Raw genomic sequence first — 21,156 nt, 5'->3', positions numbered from 1 at the left:
TCGTATTCTGATTTTAAAATTCCCAGCGGCCTCCTTCCTCCCTCCTCGAGCCCTGCAAGCCCCAAGAGATCTCTAACCTTCAAATTTGGCCTCTTACACATTCCCAACTTCAATAACCACACCATTGGCAGCGTGCCTTCAGCAACCATGGATCCAATCTCTGGGGTGTGTTCTGTAAACCTCTCCAACTCTCTCTCCTCCTTCAAGTTTCTGGAATTCTCATTCTAAAAAACAGTGGAAGCAGAGTCTTTGAATATTCTTTTAGGCAGAGCTGGATAGATTCTTGATGAGCAGAGAGGTTAAAAGTTGTATTAGAACTGCTCTGTTATTTCGAATGTTAATATGTTGAAATGTAAAAATTTATAAATGCCGGGCAGCACGGTGGCACAGTGGGTTAGCCCTGTAGCCTCACGGCGCCGAGGTCCTAGTTTCGATCCCGGCTCAGGGTCACTGTTTGTGGAGTTTGCACATTCTCGTTGTGTTTGTGTGGGTTTCGCCTCCACGACCCAAAGATGTGCAGGCTAGTTGGATTGGCCATGCTAAATTGCTCCTTAATTGGAAAAAATAAATTTGGTACGCTAAATTTAAAAAAAAAATTATAAATGCCTCAATAAAATGTTTTCTAAAATAAAAAGTTGTAACGGATAGGTGGGAATGCGGAGATAGGCTCCAACCAGATCAGCCATGATCTTATTGCATGACGCAGCAGGCTTGAGGGGCCAAGTGGCCTATATATGCTCCTAATTCATATGTCCTTAAAACATATCTCATTTGTCCCAACATCTCTTTATGTGGTTTGGTGTCAAATTTTGTTTGACAATTGCCCCATTGAAGCGCCTTTGGACATTTACTGGAATAGGATTGCTATATAAATGTAATATTTTGTTCTCGTCTAGTTTAGAATCAATCCACCAGTGAATAACAAAAGTAGAAAAGCCCTTTACAAAAACACCATCCAAAAAATTCCAACAGGACAAACCATTAGAGAACAGGGACATGAATAGGATGTCCTCTGAGCTTCGGGATTATTAGTGGTCATGAGTAACTTATGGACCATGGACAGCAGTTTGGACAGGGCTGTCTCCAAGCTGACAATTCGCTTTACATACATCTTCAAAAATGTCTTCCAACACCCTTCAAGTCAACACTGATCCAAAGGTTGGTCTGCTTCTAGATTAGTCAATGCTACTTTGCAAACACGAAAAGTAATCCTCCAACCATTTTATTCACAGAAAACAAACATCACATCCACCTCAACAATGTTGGGTTGTGCAAACAACACTGGATTCACTTATCTCGGGGCACACAAACCTTTAATTGGTTGATTTTAAACACACCGATTTCAATTGCAACACATACCGTTCAATTAAGTAAATTGTTATCAGTATTTCTGAGTGTTCGGAATAAACCATAGCTTTTAAGTTTTAACTTTAAGTTTAATTTATATATTTTTTATTTGTGGGCTAGAAAAGTGAAACCGCTAGTTTCATTTCAGAGCTGAGACAGCACATTCTGGAAGTGTTTGTATTCCTGTATTCTTAGATGAGGTTTGAAGACTCTTGAAGGGAAGTTAAAACAATCAAGGTAGAAAAATCATTGCAGTGGCCTGTAACACAGACCACAGAGACAGAACAGTTTTTAGTTCAGTTGGTGACTATGGCCCAATGTGAAAGGAACAGTTTAAATCTCTCTGACTAGACATTTTAGCAGATTGCTGAGGATAATAAGTCTAAGAACCTCAGTTGATTTGCTCTCAAGTTAAAGCAGCGTGAATGTCGAGCAAGTTCTGAATCTCAAGAGGGATAACAAGTTAGTCAGCCTGCTGGGAGATGGAATGCCAGGAAACAGGTCCGAAAGGAGAAGGAGAAAGGTCCCAAGAAGATTTTTAAATTAAGCCAAAAGAAAAGAACAGGAATATGGGAAAGGTCCTGTTAAGTGAAGTGAAGAATGAGGACCAGAGAAAGGATCCAAGTTTAAAAGAAACTGCTGGAAGGAGACTTGGAACAAGGTGGGCTTCATAGAATCCCTACAGTGCAAAAGGAGGCCATTCGGCCCATCAAGTCTGCACCAGCCACTGCTCTGATAGAGCACCCTAGATAGGCCTATCCCCTGCCCTATCACTGTAACCCCACCTAACCGTTGGACCTAAGAGGCGATTTAGGGAGACCAATTTACCTAATGTTCATATCATTGGACTGAGAGGAAACTAGAGTACCCGGCGGAAACCTACGCAGACAAGGGAAGAGCATGCAAACTCCACTCAAAAGTCATCAAGATCAGAATCGAACCCGGAGCCTGGAGCTGTGAGGCAGCACTGCTAACCACCGTGCCACCATGCTGCCCAGGCTTGCGAGAAGCCTGATGATTCGAAGAGACAGGCAAAGGTGGGTGAAGCAGTCGTGGTCTGTTGATGTGACTGAGTATCTGAGAGAGTGTGAAAGGCAACGCTTGAATGCACGTGGCAATCCAGAAGAAGAGGAAGATCTGAAGGAGCGATCGAAACACTGGAGGTGGACCCTTGTGGAAGGCATCAGAGCCAAAGTGTTGTTTGGGAGAAGATTCCAAAAAGAGTACTTCGAGCATTGAGATTGGAAATCCTCTCGTGAAAGACAGAGTTCCACTAAGATCAGTTAGCTCATAGTACGGCAAGTGTCAGTGGGCAAATAATGAGAGATCTGTTGGATCTGTTTGGGGTGACATCTGTCAATTGGTTTCTGAGTATAGATGCCCGGCCACAGGTGGCCAATTGGTTTACATGCACTGTATTATCATTGTGAACACTATGAGTATAAAATAAATTTTGTAATTTGTGATATCCATATGAATATGTATATATCTGGAAAAGTATAATTGTGGGTGAAGTATATATAGCTAATCTTTTCTTGTTTAATAAATGTTTTATTCTTTTGTGAAAGGTTCATCGGCAGACTCCTGTGCCTCTGTTCAGTAGCCGCCCTTCAAGTTAGGATCTATCAAATCGGATTCCACCCTAGGATCTGACTTGTCTGATAGTAACATCAGCTGGGATCATAACAATCCATAGCATTCCATGATCAAGGGTAGCAATTTTTAAAATTACAAAACAAAGAAAGATTCTCAAATAGAGAATCGGTCTGGCTCCACCTGTTCCTGTGTTATGATAAGGCATCCAAATATTGATCTGTCTACACCTGCCACAGTTCTCAGTGCGATGATTTCTATCCATTTTTCTTATTATCTTTCCACCATTGAATACATTCACAAAACCAAAGGTTCCTAATTTGGAACCCCAAAAGGTTTGAGGAGTGAATAAGAGGTTGAAGGATGGGGTGCAAATGTCATGGAGGGATTTAAGATGGATTTTCTCATCTATAATCACTTCCGTCTCAGTCAGGATTCAGATATAATTCTGAAACTAGAAAAAAGGGACAAGTGATTCAAATTAGGCATATCTTTCCGCCTGGTGATTTTTGATACAAGTAGCCTTTTAACATGCACCCTCACTCTGAACACATTCAGGTAAAAGAGTCATTATAACCTTGATGTCATTCACTCGATAATATATTTAAAATAACTGTACAAACATCACTGGAGAAAGCTAAACGCGCACATGAGAATGTAACACTTCAACTGTGAGGATCAATCATATTTTGATCTTGAATTGCAAAATAAAAATTGCCTGGATTTAAACTCCCAACCAGTACAACACTAAATGATTTAGATTTATTTTCATTTCTAAAAGCCTGTCATATTTGTAATTACAGAATAGAATACTTGCCACTTTACCAGTTATTGTACATCCGATGTCATGCAATGGTATTAGTAAGTGATAAGAAAGTTCCTCTGAGGCAATGTTTTTCAAACATTTCTTCCCAGCACCCACTTTTACCAACCGGTCAACCTTCGCGACATACCATTTTTGTTTACCTTTAATGCGACAAGTGAGCCTGTTTGGTCCTCACGATCTCACACCAATCAGGTTCACAGGAGCCGAGGGCAATGCGCATATCAGGTGCAGAGTTCAACCATTTTCTTTGTGCCGTCTTCATTATTGTGAGGACAGAAAATTCGACCTCTCACATGTAGGTCATGGAGAAGGGCAATAGCAACAAAATGTTTATTTTATTCACCACTAGATATTCCTCGGAGATGCCACTCCTGAATGCTGACGGCCTCATGGATTGGTGGCGTGCTTTTAATGTGCTGTCACAGGTGAGGTGCAGAGGTTCAGTCTCTTCATTTGGAGTCATAGATAGAAGTTCATAGAATTTACAGTGCAGAAGGAGGCCATTCGCCCCATCGAGTCTGCACCAGCTCTTGGAAAGAGCACCCTACCCAAGGTCAACACCTCCACCCTATCCCCATAACCCCACAACCCAGTAACCCCACCCAACACTCAGGGCAATTTTGGACACCAAGGGCAATTTAGCATGGTCTTTCCACCTAGCCTGCACATCTTTGGACTGTGCGAGGAAACCGGAGCACCCGGAGGAAACCCACGCACACACACGGAGAACTCCGCACAGACAGTGACCCAAGCCGGGAATCGAACCTGGGACCCTGGGACCCTGGAGCTGTGAAGCAATTGTGCTAACCACAATGCTACCCTGCAGCCCAAAGTTAACATCTGTAAATTAATATTGACTCGGGAGGGGTCTCAAACCCAAAAGAAATTATCACCCCCCTCTTCTCTCTTAAAATCTGAAACTTCTCCCCTGAAAGTAGCGACAAAAACTGCTGATCAGTGCAGCCAGATGCGACTGAATTAGACTTGCCAATCTATTGACAGTTCCTTTACTCGCACTGTATTCTTCGATGTGTCGTAGCGGTGTGGTGGTCATGTAGTAATTTTGGGCTTTGTACTCGCACTTGCCAAACTTTCAATGACTTTTAGAAAGCATCTATTACTTCACAGTGACGAAAGCAATCATTACCCTTCCCTTGCAATTTGAGTTTCACTTCGTTTAGAATTGAAAAGATGTCTGTAAGGTCAGACGTAGTTGGCATCCAAATGTCATCACTAAACGAATCAGCCAGAGGGGATCATTTTTCAAGTAGGAAAGCATGGATTTCATACCTCAGTTCGTAAACTCTGACAAGCACCATACCCCTTAACAACCAACATATCTCTGTGTGAATCAATAAATGTGTGCTTGGCCCCCATATTGGTACACAGAGCCTCAAAAAGCCTGGTATTGTGTGCACCTCTTTAATGAAATTCACAGCTTTCACAACTCCTTTCAACACCACTTCAAGATCATATGAAATTCCTTTCGATGCTATTGCCTGACGGTGGATAAAACAATAATTCCAAACAATGCATTTTTTTTCCGTTTGACCTTTCATCTAGGATCATACAAGCCACGTCTAATGCTGCAAGGCAAATTAATCTCTGCTATAGTGTGGGGCATTTTCTCATTAGCTACACAGTAAACTACCATTGCAAGAGGCTAATTGTGCTGTCATTCAATGTTACATTGTTGCAAAGGACTTCAGCTGATGATTTAAGTTATCTCTGCATCATTTGAAAAGGTGTCCTCGAACTCAGCATGCTTCGTCTTCAAATGCCTTTGAAGTTTTGAGGGTTTTAAACTCTCATTTGCCAGTACTTCCCCGCATACAACACACATGGGCTCTGCATTTTGATTTGCACTGACATAATTGACAATACCATACCTCAAAAAATCACCTTTATACTGCTTTGTTCCTGAGTTCAATATCTTCTGTATACTGTTCACCAGTGGCCCTGGAGTTCTGTTTAGAGCTAACACTAGCACTGCTCCTGCCATGGTCCTGAACAGCTCTCTCCGGCAGATTCAGTTGAAAGATCCTGGCCAGGAGATACACTGCCTGCTTGCGTCTCTGGCCCTCTCTTGCTTAGAACAAAACAATTCATCTTCACAGTCCTGTTGTCTTACTTGCTGGCAACTAGAAAATGGAGGAAGCTCTTCTCCATGATTTCACACCAATAGCATGACGTACAGGGCTTGTGACGTCAGTGTACGTGCCAGGTGCGTGACCCGTTCACTGCTGCCTCTTCTGGCCAGAAGACTGCATTTTTCCATTTGAAAGCCGGTTGTGGCCAGCATTCTCAATTTAAAAGCCAGTAGTGGCTATTGGGCGTTTTCCCATGGTTGGGACAACCACACGCTCCACGACCCTCCAGGCAATGTCCATAACCCATCTGCAGGTCGCGACCTGCCCTTTTCAAAAACCTGCTCTAAGCCTTATTGAAACAGTACCACAATAACATTTATATTGGACATTTTCAGCCTCTCACATCTTAGATTTCATTTTAAGCCTTGCCCCACAGTCCAGACGCACAAATAGGTCAAAGTTTGGTATTAATAGAATTGAAAAACTGTAGGAGGCCACTCGGCCCATCAAGTCTGCACCAACCCTCTGAAAGAGCACCCTATAAAGAGGCCCACGCGCCTTCCCTATCCCCATAACCCCACCAAACCTGCACAACATTGGATACTAAGGGGTAATTGTAGCATGGCCCATCCAACTAACATGCACAACTTTGGACTGTGGGAGGAAACCCATGCAGACATGAGCCGAACTTGCAGGCTCCATACAGAGAGTCACCCAAGATCGGAATCAAGCCCAGGTCCTTGGTGCTGTGAGGCAGCAGTGCTAACTACTGTGCCACCGTGCTGCTCTGCAGCATGGCGCAGGTTAATCTATCGCTGCATAACTTTTTCCCTCTGAAAATGGACAAAAATCCATCAAAGTGTAACATTTAACAGATTTGTGATTATGGTTTAGGCTACATTCAAATCCCATGTTCAATGTTGAAAGAGTTGCATTGAAATTGCTCTCATGCAATACAACCATTCAGTCCTCGAAGGGGCCAAGCAAATGCACCTGTAAATTAGAGTGTTAGTGAATATTGCCATCTCAACACCACAACAACAAAATCAATATGATAATTTTTTGGAGAGGCGGAGAAAGCAATGTGTGTGGAGATGGGGGTGGGTGAGCAGCTGTGGTGGGGAGAGGTGGAATGGGCAAGACAGAAATATCCAATAAATTAGTCACACTGTTTATGCGGGCTATTGTCCATTTGAATGTGGAGTGTTGGCTTTTGTTCCAGCTGTTCACTGAAACCTTATTTGACATTGAACCAAATTCCACAAACAGCAACAACATCAACGCTCTGATAATCGGGTTGGGGCTCAAACTGTAGGGAATGGCTTGAAACCCCATCCATCTGACCGAGTAATGGAAGTACTACAACAAGGGATGAGGACTTGGGAGTTTAAAAATAGTTATCAACTTGGATGTCTTCAGGAGACTGGGCTAGAAAATAAACACCAAAATCTACATTTTGTTTTTAAATTGCAGTTTATAAGATTGGATTCCTCCAGGCAGGTGACTAATAACATCTGTATTTGATTCTAATTTATACATTAATAATTTGCTGTTGTTGTTCCTAGAATTTTAAAAGTTGTTTCAAGAGCACTCAGATTTGTCAGTGCTCAGCATAATTAAGCCTCGGATGTGGACCACAATTTCAGGATTTAATGCAGACACAGATTAAGACAGAAATTCTGAAGTTGCCGTTGATCATTCACTGTTCTATTAGAGGTTGTGCAGCAGAGAAACCCAATATTAAATGAAACTTTGTCCAATAAGGTGCAGTTCTTAGCAGCAATCTGAGTAATAACTACAAATAAATAACTGTTCTGACCCTGAAAAATAGCGGAATTCTATTAAATTAAAATTCATTAACACCAATCACGTTCTTTAAAAAAGGGCATCTATATTTGTACTGGCAGTTACTAACTTCCTATACCAGATTTAATGGGAAAATACAACAAGAGGCAAGAGCAGAACAGACTTGTTGTACACTGACAATACAGTGTTACTTGCAGAATCAGAAGCACCACAAAATATCACAGATCAAGTAAAGTCTAAAAGTTTAGAAATTGGATTGACTGTGAACACCAAAAAGATTAAAACAATAGTGTCCAGAATATATTAGAAGACAAGGTTGAAGTGGATGGTGTCACACTGGGACAAGTAGATATGTTTTCCTCCTTAGGATGAATGGGAACAGAAGATGGTAGATATGGGGCTGGATTCTCCGCCCCGCCAGATTTCTGTCCCGACCCGCCGGCAGGATTCTCTGTTATGCCGACCGGTCAATGGGGTTTCCCATTGTGGGGCAGCCCCACGCCGTCGGGAAACTCCCGGGCTGCCGGCCAAACGGAGAATCCCGCCGGCGGAGAATCCCGCCCACGATGTTTAAGGCAGAAGATTAGAGATAGCCAGAAGTAATTTCATGAAGATGGAGGATGCGGAAACAACAAGACAACTCAAGTTTGCAATAAAGAAAAAAATTCTTAAGATGCTATATTTGATCCACTTTCCTGTCTGCCTGTGAAACCTGGACAATATGTCGATCTGTGGAAGAAAATCAAAACCTTTGAAACGTGGATACTGAGATGTATACTAAAAATGCCACATACAGGGCATAAGACAAATGAAAAAGTGCTTAATATTCCAAGAACAAAAATAACTCTAAAAGGTGACACACAGAAAAGAAAATGTCAGCACTTTTGCTATTTGATCAGAGTTAAAAAGCTCCAGAGATCTCTTCCAGAGAGCAAAATGGAGGGCAGCAGAAAGAGGGATCAACCTCGGTGTGGTTGGATGATGGGCTGTCACTGAGCAGTTGCAGCTGGGCTACAGTGCATGGTGCAAGATAGACAAGTGGTACATTCCATGACAGCTGATCTCCTGGTAAGATTAACTACCAACAGGTCAGGAGAACAGCAAATTCTTGTATATAAAATGAGTGTCGAGGGCGAGCTGTGACTTCTGCGTTGCAAACGGTGCAGCAGCGTAATTTGGACCAATACTTTTGGACATTCACATTTAACTCAGCATCGCTTGAAGCTGCTGTACCATAAATAAAGGCAATCACCATGAACCATGCTGACATTTTGACAGCAAATTCTGTCCCAGTGTCTCCATACTGACTGCTTCAGAACAACATAAGGGGAGCTGCAGCAGCAGATTGAAAGCAGCAAAGTACAAAGGGACACTGTGTGGCATCAGGGTAATTAACCATACAAAGGGACTCTGTGTGGCATCAGGATAATTAACCAACGAAGAAAATTACTAATATGGCGAGGAGAGACTTTGTAAATGAGTTTGTTAAGAAGCTTTGCAAGAAATCTCCTGCAGTGACTCAAACAGTTCACAGAATGCCTTATAACCCGACAAAGCATGCTAATGGTCATGGGAAAAGTGCCACAAAGTAAAATACTGTGGATGCTGGAAATCAGAAAATGCCGGGAATGCGCAGCAGCTCTGACAGCATCTGTGGAGAGAGAAGCAGTTAATGTCTCAGCCCAAAAAGACCTTTCAACGCAGGGATAATGCAGATGCTCTCACATCAGAATGTTAAACACCCGTAACAAAAATCTGTACAAATTGTGAATGAGTAGAGCCTATTTTTGACCGGAAAACCGCTTTGCAAATCCTCAGATCTCTGCAAGCTTCCAAACTTGTTGCTACATTTTTTCAGAAAGCATGGGGATCAATTTGTGTGAAAGAGGCAACACATTGCCACCTGGAGGTCAGAATCCACAATTCACGCAGTCTCAAAATCCAGGTTAACCTCAGTAATGTCACTGCTTTGTAAATCAAGAGTCAAACCATTAACCAACAAGAGATTTGGTTTTTAAATCATGAGCTGCTATTTTTTTCAAACATAAAACGATATCTATTGATAGTTGGTTTCTAAACCTGAACAGTGGTTTATTTATTTAATCTCAAATAGATCTTTACATGAACTATATTGCTGCATCTGTAAATGCTTTACAAAAATCTTTCTTTAAAATCCTAGATTATCACCGGTGTTAGGAGACAAAGGTCTGATCCAAGCTGATGTTTATACTAATACAAGCCTCCTCCTACCTTTTGTCAACATAACCTTCTATTCCTTTCTCCATCACGTGTTCATCTAGTTTCCCATTCAATGCATCCATGCCATTCACCTCAACTACTCTTCGCAGATTTAATGTTCTAACCATTCTCTGGATGGAAATTTTCCTCCAATGGCCAATTTGCTTATTCAACAATTATCATATATTTATTGCCCCTAGTGGAAACCTCATCTGCATCTACTGTGTCAAACCATTTCATAATATTGATGACCTCTATCAGGTCATTCCTGAGCTTTCTCTTTTCTAGAAGAAAAATTATCAACCCAACCTGTCTAATCCTTCCTAATAGATCGCATTTTAGCTCTGATATCATCCGACTAAATCATTTTTGCATCTTTCAAGTAACTCCACAATCTTTCTGGTAATATGAAAATCAGGACTGAATGGATGGCCAACACCAACACCTACATCCCCATAACTAAGATGCTTAACAAATATTTAAAAGAGACACAAAGTCTGACATTTATACAAGTATATTCATCCAGAGGGAAGTAGAAATGGGAGTATTTTCTGATGAAATTTTCTGCATATCTCCCTATGAAAAATATATCACAACAAACACAATTTGAATTTGAGGTTTTAAGAGGCAATGATATGGCTCTAGAAGGTCTTCTGGCACAGTGGTAGTGTCCCTCCAATTCATATCATAGAATCATAGAATTTCCAGTGCAGAAGGAGGACATTTGGCCCATTGGGTCTGCACCGGCCCTTGGAAAGAGAACCGTATTCAAGCCACACCTCCACCATATCCTTGTAACCCAGTAACCCCACTTAAACATTTTGGACACCAAGGGTAATTTAGCACGGCCAATCACCTAACCCTAATTGGGACAGCAGCTCCGGATTTGTGTCCCACTTCAGTACTTGTTGGCCAAACAAGTTGATTATCAGTCTGTAAATCCTTCCAATGCGTCTGACGGCAGGTGGCAAAAGCAGGAGTATTTCCTGGTCAGCCACACAACAGAAGATAGTGACAAACCACTGCAGTATGTTGCCAGGCATAATCATGGACAGATCCAATGGAAGTTCACGGTTGCCAATGCCGTCTCCGAGCATGAAGGAGGAGGAATATCTACATTTGGACAACAAATTCAAAGTTTTCCTTTGACTCTTTTTGTCATTGTATCTTACCTAACCTTTAGGGAGCACTTTGATGTAAAGGACTGATCCTCAGGTTCAAAATGCAATTTACTGACATGCAATACCAGGCCATACGAGAGAACAGACCAGAATGCTCATTCTCATCACTTACATGACATAACCAAGCCAGCTCTTCCATCCGCGGCATGAATTGTCACGCATTGCACTGACCACCTGCATTCACCGCCAACACCCCCACTCCTCTGACAACCTCATGGAACCCCAATCATGTGCTGCCGCCACCCTCATACATCCTCCACCCCCCCCCATCCAACTTCCGAGACTTCCCTGGCAATGCTCCTCTCCCCGCAACAAGAGCCCCCATCCACATGCCCCACCCACCACAGGAACCCCCGTGCACCCCCATACCCTGTGGACTCCCAAGGCGACCCCACATCTGACACCCCCGAAACAATCCTTCCCCCTCCTGAAACCACCCCCAGCAACCAAACCCTGCCCACCCAGATGGGTACTTGAGCACCCCCTGCAATTGACCACGTAACGCCACCATCAAGCATCCAACTGACCAACCCCCCCAGACCACCTAAACACACCAACTGACCACTGGGCATCTCTCACTGACTACCCAACAAACCCCCCCCTCCCCCATCGATGACCCACCACTACCAACTTAGCCTACACACCTACCCTGGCTTCTCAAAGAGACTGGACCTTTAAACATAGCTGCTTCATGGCAGCTTGTGCTGTATAAAAAAAAAGGGCTATGCCTTTCTTACCTTTGACCATATTGTTCTCACCCGGCCCAAGTTGGAAGGTCGGGCAAGAAGCGGTTTCATTTCCAGGTATGTAAGCAGAGAGAATCCAACTCAGTTGGAAGTTATGGGCCAAATGTCTCCCCTTGTAGTATAAATGGTTACAACATGAAAATGTCTATACTTTTGTTTCTCGCATGAATTAATTTACTCATGATAGTTCATAGAATCCCTACCATGCAGCAGGAGGCCATTCGGTCCATTAAGTCTGCACCGACCTTCCAAAAGAGCACCCTGCCCATGTAACTCCACCTGCACATCCAAGGGCAATTTAGAATGGCCAATCCACCTAACCTGCACATCTTTGGACTGTGGGAGGAAATCGGAGCACCCAGAGGAAACCCGTGCATGGGGAGAATGTACAAACTCCACACAGTCACCCAAGGCAGGAATCGAACCCGGGTCCCCATCACCTTCCTAGCCCAAGAAATGCAAAATTTATGGACTGTCAAAGGACATCGCTTGTCACTCCGTTCCACATAGATGACATTTAGTAGCAAAAGAGCAGTGAAATATTTAGAGTCTCCATAAGTTTAATTAAATTATGATGCATTTTTTGCTGTGTTGAGCAAGAGCAGGTACGGTAAGACTAGTAGATGATCTGCAAGGTTCTTGTGCTGCCTGAGTGGTTTAAACTGAAAAGTTTGAGAACCACGAATTAAAGTGTCTCTCCAGACTTCCCTTTCCCTTTTGAGAAACTATCAAAATGTTTCCTGAAAAATAAACTTAATTTAATTCACAAAATGAGCAGAGATTTTGGATGTCTCCTGAATAAAATTATGAAATAAAGACAAAATGACACCCTCCCAAAAACTACAAAAGTACTTATTTCATGTGAGACAACTTTAGCTCTAAATATTATGGGCGGGGTTCTCCATCGGCTGACGGCGAAATCGCAAAACGCCACTGGGTGGAGAATAGGTTCCAATGCTAAAATTGCGGCGGGTGCCGATTTGATACCAAATCGCTATTCTCCATCACCTAGACAGCGGCGTCAATGCGGTCCAGAACGCGTGTACTGTAATCACCATTTGCATGTCATTAGCAGGCCTGACCACCCGGTATTCTCCAGGGCTTCCGTGATGCTTCGTTTCCAATGGACCGACTTCCTGATAGCACAGGTCACTTGTGCTTTTAAAAATCGTGAAACCAGCATCATAGCTGCAAAGGGAGAGAGAAGGAGTACAGAAAGACTCCAACAACGTTGTAGTTTGCTGACCGTTGTGCTGCTGCCGGGGAGCTTTTGCCAGGGCTGGGGGTCGAAAGGAGATGGGCTGTGTGGTCAGGGTGGATGGGAATGGAACAACATTGCCATAGTCGGCAAGGCAGCCACGCAGCTGCACACGCCGCTAACAGTCCACTGTGAACACAAGCCGTATGGGTGTTCTCCCCCCCCCCCCCCCCCCCACCACCCCCAGGCCATCCCCTTAGGTGCCCGCTGGCCGCAGCCGACACATCAGCTGTATGGCTGGGAGGAGTGTGTGGAGTGTGTGTGGAGATTGTAATGTGTATATGCAGCTGCAACTTGTCACCCTCCTGATTGTCAATCACAGACCTGGCTAATTCCGCACCACCTTTCATTGGAATTGATTGTGTTCCACGTGGCGTCGGTGCTAATCCCTCCACAGTTGCTGGATCAATCCAGGTTTGGTTCCCGTTTTGCTGTCGTGAAAGTCCAAGGATTCTGCGTCAGCATCAACACTTTGTCTCAGAAATGGAGAATCCCACCCAATATCTCTCAAGTGACAAATAGTGGACAGATATAATTCTAATGGCAGAATATAACTCAGACATGTGCCCACAAAAAAATACAAGTAGTTGGAATCTTAACCAGCCCCAAATGTCAAGAACATCCAAGAAAACAGCTATTTGGGAAGAAAATCAGATTCCATAAAATTAGGAGAGCTGTTCTTTGGCAGAAGTCTTTTTAATGCTATTAAAAGGGAAATTTATCGCTTACTAAAAATTAATGTTAAAAGTTACAGAAGCCCTATGCAGCAAAGCAGGATTAGATTGGGTGCCTTGTAGAGAAAAACACCCTAGGCCAAGTGATACTGCTGTTTTCGCACTGCTATGATTGTATGTTAATTATTACGATACAGCCACAGTGGTACTTAACATAGCAAACATCTTTTTGTTTACAGGGAAATCAAGTTATGTTCATTTCATTGCTTTATCTTGATTTGTCGAACTTCTTACCTCCACCATCCCACGTGACACAAAGTGTTTCCAAAATGTAGGGCAAGGAAACTGAGATGCTGCCGGAATCTGAAAACTACATGGCGAACATGGAATAAATTAACTCCTCATTGAAGGATTTCCTCACACTGAGCCAGAACTGCTCAACCTTGGCCTAATCGGTCATACTTTTGAATTCATTTCCAGTTCTTGTTTTCAGAGACGCAGATCCCTAACTCGGTGATTAATTGTGCTGCCAAAGGAATGGATCAGTGATCAGTGAAATCACTTGATAGGCTGTCAGAGCAGTGTCACATTAGAATTCATCCTTTCTGCACCTGCTCATTAAGAGCAAGGTTTATCCTGACTTCAAGGATTGATTGCGAGCTTACATTACAGTGATGTATTCACAGTCTTATAAGTGGACCTCATTATAATGAGTTTCTGAATGGCAGACTGGTGAAAAATAACACCTAAATGCAAACCAGTACGCACTGAAGATTGCTACCTTGATCTTTTGAATTTAGGGCACAAAACAAAAGTTTCTATGTACTGCTAAGTTGGATATTGAAAGAAACAGATTAAATAATAACTCGCCTCAGCAAAGAAAACCTAGAACAAGACCTTCATACTTTTTCCAAATACTTTGTTAGTCATTCATCAATGATGAACACTACTGAAGTCTATGTTTGCCTGTGACATACCAAGTTGATAAATACATCAAAAAAAGCCATAATAGTCAGCATGATGGAGTTCCAACTTAAATGGAATGTCAGGTTAAGCTTCCATTTTAGTCTTTGCATTGAAATATGAAGTAAATCTCAAACATGCAACATTGGTTTTGATCAATCTTCCGTCGATAAAGAAGAAATCATGGAATCCCTACAGTGCAAGGAGACCATTTGGGTCAGCGCCAACCCTCTGAACCAGCACCTACCTCGGCCCACACCCCTGCCCTATCGCAGTAACCCAACCTAACCTGCACATCTTCAGACACCAAGGGGCAATTTAGCGTGGCCAATCAACCCAAGCTGCACATCTTTGGGCTATGGGGGGAAACCTGAGCACCGGGAAAAAACCCACACAGAGACTGGGAGAATGTGCAAACGCCACAGTCACCCAAGGTCGGAATCAAACCTGGATCTCTGGCGCTGTGAGGCAATGGTGCTAACCAATTTGCACAGTGCCACAGGCATTTTTTTTTTTAAATTTAGAGTACCCAATTCATTTTTTCCAATTAAGGGGCAATTTAGAACGGCCAATGCACCTACCCTGTACATTTTTGGGTTGTAGGGGCAAAACCCACGCAAACACGGGGAGAATGTGCAAACTGCACACGGACGGTGACCCAGGGCAGGGATCGAACCTGGGACCTCGGCACAGTGAGGCAGCAGTGCGAACCACTGCACCACTGTGCTGCCCTACCACAGGCATTTCTAACATGTTCACTCCAGGAAGACGTCTATGACAGCTTCTTGACCACTGTTAAGATTATCAATATTTTCACTCGGGCTTTGACAGCAGGGCCCGTGGAGGGTAGCGGTACTGGTGGGTAAGAAAGTTAGGTTTCAGATAGAGAAGGTGGTGGCAGATCTGGGGGGCAGATAGGTTATAGTAATGGACCCTCTAGAGGGGGAGATTAGTGGCGTTGGCTAGCGTGTTTGCCCCGAATTGGGAAGATGCAGTAGCCATCCCAAACCTGGACGCGCATCAATTAATTTTAGGTGAGGATTTAAAAACAGTCTTTTAAAAACAGTATCTGAAGATGGATCGACCTAAGCTTATTATCCCATCGAGGGAAGTGAGGGTGTTGGCACCATTTATGAAAGATATGGGAGGAGCAGACCCGCGGCAGTTCTTACACACAAAGAATATTCCTTGTTTTCGGCAGTACATAACTTATACTTGAGGATTGATTTCTTTATTATGGGAAGGTCATTGTTGTCTGGGTGAGGAAAGCAGAATACTTGGCATTTGTTACTGCAGATCACACTCCGCACCTAGTTGATGTGGTCAGGGAGATGGGGCCTGCACAGAGGCCGGCGTGGAGGATAGATGTGGGTCTGCCTGCGGATCAGAGTTTTTCTGTGAGGATGGCAAAGGTGATTGATGATTATGCAGGGTTCAATAAAAATGGGGAGGTCTCGTTGTCAGTGGTATGGGAGGTGGTAAGTATGACATCACCTCATGGAAAGCACAGGTGGATCGGGAGGCAAGAGAGGAAAGGCAGCGGCTAGGAGGCAAAATTTTGGAAGTTAATGGGAAGTATGCGGAAGATCCCACTCCGGAACTTTTGGCCAGTTGAAACGAACTGGAGATGCAGTTTGACCTTTTGTCTACAGGCAAAATGGTGCACCAGTTGAGGCGGGCAAAGGTAAAGGTGTATGAGTACAGGGAGAAGGCCAGTCGCTTGCTGGCAGAACAGGTCTACTGGCATTCGGGAGATTGTTAAGGTCCAGAATAGAGTAAGGGACTGGTGATTGCGTCGGAGTAGGTGAAAAGGGCATTTGAGGAGTTTTATAAGAGGTTGGACAGGATGGAATCCCCGGGGGATGAGTCGGGTATAGAACATAGAACAGTACAGCACAGTACAGGCCCTTCGGCCCACGATGTTGTGCCGACCATTTATCCTAATCGAAGATCAACCTAACCTGCACTCCTTCAATTTACTGCTGTCTATGTGCCTGTCCAAGAGTCACCTAAATGTCCCTAATGACTCAGACTCCACCACCTCTGCTGGCAGTGCATTCCACGCACCCACCACTCTGCGTAAAGAACCTACCCCGACATCTTCCCTATACCTTCCTCCAATCACCTTAAAATTATATCCCCTCGTGAGGGGGTTCTTGGAGGGGCTGGAGTGTCCCACAGTGGAAGAGGAGGATAGGGCCGGGTCGGAGGAGCCAGTGGGGATTGAGGAGGTTCAGACGGCAATAGGGGAAATGCAAACGGGCAAAGTACCGCGCTGGATGGGTTCCCAGTGGAATAAGTTTTAGAACTGGCGCCGCTGTTGGTGGAGATGTTTGAGGACACGGTAGCTAGGGGAGGCACTTCCAGAGATGATGGGACAGGCACATATTTCGCTTTTACTAAAAAATGATAAGGACCCAGTGGAGTGTGCATCATATTGGCCAATATCCCTGTTAAATATGGATGCCAAGATTCTTGCCAAAGTGTTGGCGTTTAGGCTGGATGGGTGCCTCCTGTAGGTGGTATTGGGAAGGATCAGACAGGGTTTGTAAAGGGTAGGCAGCTCTCCTCAAATGTGCGGCACTTGTTAAACGTGATGCACTCCCCAGCAGAAGGGGAGGGGGTTGATGGTAGCTGAGCCTAAGTTTGTGGCGTGGGTCAAATTTCTATATAAGGAAACGGAGAAGATTGTTCGTACAAATGAGGTGGAAATGTGTAAAAGGTTGTCGGCGTACATAGACACCCTATTGCTCCACCAACACAACCCCAACCCCCCCCCCCCCCCCCCCCCAATCCCCCTATCCCCCTCCACATATCTGAGCTCCTCAGCGCAATGGCCAAGGGCTCTATCGCCAGCGCAAGCAAAAGTGGGGATATGGGACACTCCTGCCTTGTTCCCCTATGCAGCTGAAAATATCCTGAGTTCACCTCATTTGTACAAACATTTGCCTCCGGTTCCGCGACTAGGGGATTTTCACAGTAACTTCACGACAGTGTTAATGTAATCCTACTCATGACAATAATAAAGATCATTATGTAACAATTTGACTCACACCACAAACTTAGACCCAATCCCAAACTGCTCCAACAGCACAAAAAAAAACCCCCATTCTACTCGATCAAATATGTTCTCCGCATCCAGCGACACCTCCCCTACTGATGGGGAGAGCACCTCATTTAACAAGTGGCGCACATCGAGGACAGCTGCCCACCCTTTACAAACTCAGTCTGATCCTCCCAAATCACTTGCAGAAGGCACACATCCAGCCTAAGCACCAACACTCTGGCAAGAATCGTGCAATATACACCTAACAGGGGCATTGGCCGATACGACCCACACTTGACCAGGTTCTTATCCTTTTTAACAACAGCAAAATAGATGCTTGTCCCACCGTCACTGGGAGCACCACCGTAGCCATCGGTTCCTCAAAAATCTCCACCAACAGTGGCACCAGCCTATCCAAAAACTTACAGAATTCCACCGGGAACCCATCCAGCCCCGGTGCTTTACCCACTTGCATTTCCCCTTTCGTCATCCAACCCTCCTCAATCCCCACTGGCTTCTCCAACCCTGCCCACTCCTCCTCTCCAACTTTAGGAGATTCCAGACCCTCCAAGAACTCCCTCATATCTGACTCATCCCCCGGAGGCTCCGATCTACACCACCTCATAAAACTGCTCAAATGTCCTACTCATCTTCTCCGGCGTCACCACCAGCCGCCTTGTCCCATCCTTGACCTGGACAATCTCTCCTGAGGCCGCCTGCCGGCGGAGCTGTCCCACCAGCAAGCAACAGGCCTTCTCCCCATACTTGTACTCCACATCCTTCACCTGCCTCAACTGGCATACCGCTTTCCCCGTCGAAAAAAAGTCAAACTGCATCTGCAGTTCCTTTCTGGGAACCAAAAGCTCTGGAGTAGGATCCTCTGCATACTCCCATCAACCTCCAAAGTTTCATCCACAAGCCGCTGCCGCTCCTCTCTTGCCTCTCTATCCACCTTATTCAAGATGATCTCACCCTTTACCACCACCTACAGCACCTCCCAAATCACCAACGGTGAGACCTCCCCATTTTTATTGAACCCCACATGATTGTCAATCATTTTGCCACCCTCACAGAAAAACTCGGAACCGCAAGCAGCCCCACATCCATCCTCCGCGCCAGCCTCTGTGCAGGCCCCATCTCCCTGACCACATCTACTAAAGAGTAAGATCTGAAATGACAATTGCCGAGTATTATGCTTTCCTCACGTCCCAACCTCAACTACTTCCCTATAGTAAAGTAGTCAATCGTCGAATATACATTAAACGCTGGTGTGAAAAAGGAATACGCTCTAACCCCAGATGTAAGAACGCCACAGGTCTGCTCCACCCCTTATCCTTCATAAACGCTGTCAACACCCTCACACCCACCCCCGAAGAGGTCAACGAGAGTGCCTTAGATAGGTCCATCTACGGATGCAACACTGTATTTAAATCCCCACCTAAAATTAACTGATGCTGTCCAAACATCCTCTTCATAAACCTCACATCAATCATCCCAACACCCTAACCAACACCACCAACTTCCCGTCACTATAATGTACCTGCCCCCCTGATCTGCCACCACCGTCTCCATCTGAAACCAAACTCTCTTACCCACTAGTGCCGCTACCACCCGGGCCCTGCTATCAAAGTCCGAGTGGGACACCTGATTCACCCATCCCTTCCTGGGTGTAAACATCGCCAACAATCTCTCCTGGTCCACTCTCACCAATGCTACAACCAAGAAAGCACAACAGAACCTATACTTCCTCAAGAAACTAAGGAGATTTGGCATGTCCACATTGACTCTTACCAATTTTTACAGAAGCACCATAGAAAGCCTCCTATCTGGCTACATCACAGCCTGGTATGGCAACTGTTTGGCCGAACACCATAAGAAACTACATGGAGGCTTTGGAGAGAGTATAGAAAAGGTTTACCAGGATGTTGCCTGGTATGGAGGGTATTAGCTATGTGAAGAGATTGAATAAACTGGGATTGCTCTTCCTAGAGAGACGGAGGCTGAGGGACGACCTGATAGAAGTTTATAAAATTATGAGGGGTATAGATAAGGTGAACAGTTGGAGGCTTTTTCCCAAGGCGGAAATGACAATTAAAGGGGGTACAGGTTCAAGGTGAGGGAGGAAACGGTTCAGTGGAGATATGCAGGGGAATGTTTTTATTACAAAGGGAGGTGGAGTCCTAGAATGCACTGCCAAGAGAGGTGGTTGAGGCATATACGTTAGCGACCTTTAAGATTTATCTGGATAGGCACAGGAACAGACGGGGTATAGATGGATACAGGCGTTTGGTCTAGATAGGACACATGATCGGCGCAGGCTTGGAGAGCCAAAGGGCCTGTTCCTGCGCTGTATTGTTGTTTGTTCTTTGTGCATAGAGTTTGTGAACACAGCCCAGTCCATCACACAAACCTGCCTCCCATCCATTGACTGTCTGCCCTTCCTGCTGCCTTGGGAAAGCGGGCAGCATAATCAAAGACCCTTCCCACCCGGCTTACTCACTCTTCCAACTTCTTCCATCGGGCAGGAGATACGAAAGTCAGAGAACACGCAGTAACAGGTTCAAAAACAACTTCTTCCCCGCTGTTACCAGACTGCCGGATCACCTTCTTATGGACTGATCTGATCTCTTCACACATCTTCTCTACTGAGTAGTACTACAGTCCGTATGTTCACCTGATGCCTGTACCTATGTATTTACATTGTGTATTTATGTGTGTCCTATGTTTTGTCATGTATGGGTCGATCTGTCTGGACTGAACAAAGAACAATACTTTTCACTGTACTTCGGTACACGTGAAAATAAATTAAATCCAACCCAATCCCCACCCCTGGACATAGTCAGCCAGTTACCCCTCCCCCTTTCCCAGAAACCCCCCCACCCACTCCCTCTCAAAATTACTCCTTTCTGCGTACTCCCCATTCCCCACCATTCACACCTCCCAGGCCCATCGAACCCTGTCCACACAGCCGCGACCCCACCTTGCTCTGTCTCACCAACCAACTTAAGTTTGATGTGGAGATGCCAGCGTTGGACTGGGGTGAACACAGTAAGAAGTCTTACAACAGCAGGTTAAAGTCCAACATGTTTGTTTCAAACACTAGCTTTTGGAGCACTGCTCCTTCCTCAGGTGAGCACTGCTCCTTCCTCCTTCACCTGAGGAAGGAGCAGTGCTTGGAAAGCTAGCGTTTGAAACCAACACGTTGGACTTTAACCTAGTGTTGTAAGACTTCTTACCCAACTTAAGTTTGCTAGCGAGGTGGCCCCTGCCAGAGCCCCTCCCCCAACATACCTAGAGCAAAAAATAACAGGAAAAACCAACCCCACACCCAGCCCTTCTAAACAAAGCAGCGATGAGAAAGACACAGGGAGCGAAAAGAAAAAGAAAA

General features: G+C 44.7%; 1 protein-coding gene across 1 annotated transcript in view; it reads right to left on the bottom strand.

Annotated features, from left to right (window-relative positions):
* The window catches only part of macrod2 (mono-ADP ribosylhydrolase 2), a 1,280,596-nt gene that overhangs the window by 1,161,681 nt on the left and 97,759 nt on the right, over window positions 1–21,156 (bottom strand). The window lies entirely within an intron of this gene.

This window comes from Scyliorhinus canicula, chromosome 1, assembly GCF_902713615.1.
Source record: "Scyliorhinus canicula chromosome 1, sScyCan1.1, whole genome shotgun sequence".
In the NCBI taxonomy this organism is placed as follows: domain Eukaryota; kingdom Metazoa; phylum Chordata; class Chondrichthyes; order Carcharhiniformes; family Scyliorhinidae; genus Scyliorhinus; species Scyliorhinus canicula.
This window is presented reverse-complemented; position numbering and strand designations above follow the sequence as displayed.